Source organism: Cebus imitator, unplaced genomic scaffold (genome assembly GCF_001604975.1).
Source record: "Cebus imitator isolate Cc_AM_T3 unplaced genomic scaffold, Cebus_imitator-1.0 Scaffold146, whole genome shotgun sequence".
Classification (NCBI taxonomy): Eukaryota; Metazoa; Chordata; class Mammalia; order Primates; family Cebidae; genus Cebus; species Cebus imitator.
Window position 1 is genome coordinate 2,981,990 of NW_016107461.1, and position 2,512 is coordinate 2,984,501.

Sequence of the window (2,512 nt, forward strand, 5' to 3'; positions counted from 1 at the left end):
CGGCTGGAGTGGAATGGCACAGTCTGGGCTCACTGAAACCTCTGCCACCTAGGTTCAAGTGATTCTCCTGCCTCAGCCTCCTGAGTAGCTGGGATTAGAGGCATGTGCCACCACGGCCAGCTAAGTTTGATTCTTTAGTAGAGAGGGTGTTTCTCCATGTTAGTCGGGCTGGTCTCTAACTCCCATCTCAAGTGATCCACCCACCTCAGCCTCCCAAAGTGCTGGGATTACAGGCCTGAACCACTAAGCCCAGCCTGAGATCCTGAATATGGTTCTAGATCATTAGGCAGCAAGTGTTATAAAAGTTGTTAAGAAATTATTTTAGTCAGATAGAAAAATGGGGGTCCTTGGAAGTTTTTGTTTCCTCTAAAGTAGCTCCAGAAATATTTCCTGTGTAGTGGGAAAGCCCAGGCTGTTAGAGCTCGACTGGCAACCTCTGATATACAAATGCAAGCCATTAGAAACTGGGTCCAGCAAGATTCTGCCCTCCTGCTCTTGCTCTTGCCCTCATATATGCCAGGCAACATGGCCACCCCCACGTATTCTCAAATGTGTAGAACATCCTGGTGCCCTACATTTGCATATTAAAAGACTAAGGTGGTAGGGGCAGGCTACATGAATGACATGCCTGGCCAAAGCAATCCCTTTAGCCCTATGTAAATCAGACACCACCTCCTCCAGCCTCCTCATATAAACAGCTACTTTTCTACTTTTCACAGGGTTTCCTCTCTCAAATTTGGAGCCCGGCTCCCTCTGTCTCTGTACAGGAGATCTTTTTCCTTCTTACTTGCCTATTAAACTCTATGCTCCTTAAAACCACTCCACGTGTATCCATGTCATTTTATCCAATTTGAAGCCTGAGGAAGAACCCTGGTGTTCATCCACTCGTTGGAGCTGTATCACAAGGGGCATGAATTAAAGTGGCAGTGTTTATGAAGAAGGCTTAGCTAATGGGCGTTCACACACTATTGTATAAAGAGATCACATAAACAGTCCTGAGTCTTAGCATTTACCCCGACACCGGTCATTACATACTAGCCAGTGTTATGGATTTGGTTGAATGGTCCAGCAGCAAACAGAAAGCTGAGAAATCTCAGGTTGTAGTTGTTCTACACCCACACCCAAAGCAAGACTAATACTAAAATAAAAATAAGAGTTTAAGCTCCTTTTCCCCACAACAAGATTATATTAAAACCCCCCAAATGAGAGAGATTAGAGGCAAAGTAAGTGAAAACTATTAGCATAATTATTTTCTGTGGCATGTGTTATATTGGCTTGAAAACTGGGACAGGCTAGCACCTGTTGGTCACTGAATCAAGATCTGAGAAACTAGGAAAAGCAGATGGAGGGGAAATGAACACATAGAACTACAGTTCAGTCTCTGTACTTCATGTACTCGGGATTCCTAGGGGCCATTCTCTCCTAGGAAGTAGAGATGCCTGCTTTGAAAACATCCAAGTCTGCTCCAGTAGTCTCCACTATGATAACTTTGATTATAGCTCCAAAGGCAAGCATGAAGGTGGTTTTGCTTGCATTAACAATGGAGATTCCTATTTAATAGACTAGGATTCTGGAGTAAAGACAGAAAGAGAGAGAGAGAGAAAAAAAACCTTATATATGTATAAAATGAGATGAAAAAATATAGATACTTATAATTTATATATAATATATATTTTATAGGCATAAAATAAATATATATAAATATTTATATTTTATATATATATAATATTGTGATGGTCAATATTAAGTGACAACTTGACTGGATTGAAGAATGCAAAGTGTTGATCCTGGATGTGTCTGTGAGAGTGTTGCCAGAGGAGATTAACATTTGAGCCAGTAGACTGGGAGAGGCAGACACACCCTCAAAGTAGGTGTGCACCATCTAATCAGCTGCCAGTGCAGCTAGAATAAAGGAGGCAGAAGAAGGTGGGAGAAGCTGACTTGCTGAGTCTTCTGGCTTTCATCTTTCTCTCGTGTTGGATGTTTCCCGCCCTTGAACATCAGACACCAAGTTCCTCAGCTTTTGGACTCTTAGATGTACACCCATGGCTCTTAGGCCTTCGGCCACAGACTGAAGGCTGTACTGTCAGCTTCCCTACTTTTGAGGATTGGGAACTTGCATTGAACCACTACTGGCTCCCTTGCTCCTCAACTTTCAGATAGCTTATCCTGGGACTTGACCTTGTGATCATGTGAGTCAATTATCCTTAATAAACTCTCCTTCATATATTCATATGTCCTATTCTATTCCTCTAGAGAGCCTTGACTAATACAAAAATATAATATATATATATGACATACATATGTGTGCCTACATTTCAAAATATGAGTGTATTTAAACTTTTTTTTTAATTTACAAAGATAACAAATTTCTCCACACAGAAGTAAGTTACTTAGCTCATGCTATCTTTTCCAGCTTTCTGTGGAAATTGGGTATTTTCTTAATACCTAATACTGATAGATTTTCATGAATGAAGCCATCTGTCTAATTCCCTTTTCTTGTGAGACACCA

The 2,512-nt window shown here is 41.1% G+C and overlaps 1 long non-coding RNA gene across 1 annotated transcript in view; it reads right to left on the bottom strand.

The window, feature by feature from the left end:
* The window catches only part of LOC108314046, a 15,800-nt gene extending 13,759 nt beyond the window's left edge, over window positions 1–2,041 (bottom strand). The window contains exon 1 of the long non-coding RNA XR_001829326.2: window positions 2,030–2,041. This is a non-coding gene — a long non-coding RNA (uncharacterized LOC108314046). The remainder of the gene's footprint in view (window positions 1–2,029) is intronic.
* Window positions 2,042–2,512: the final 471 nt, after the last annotated feature.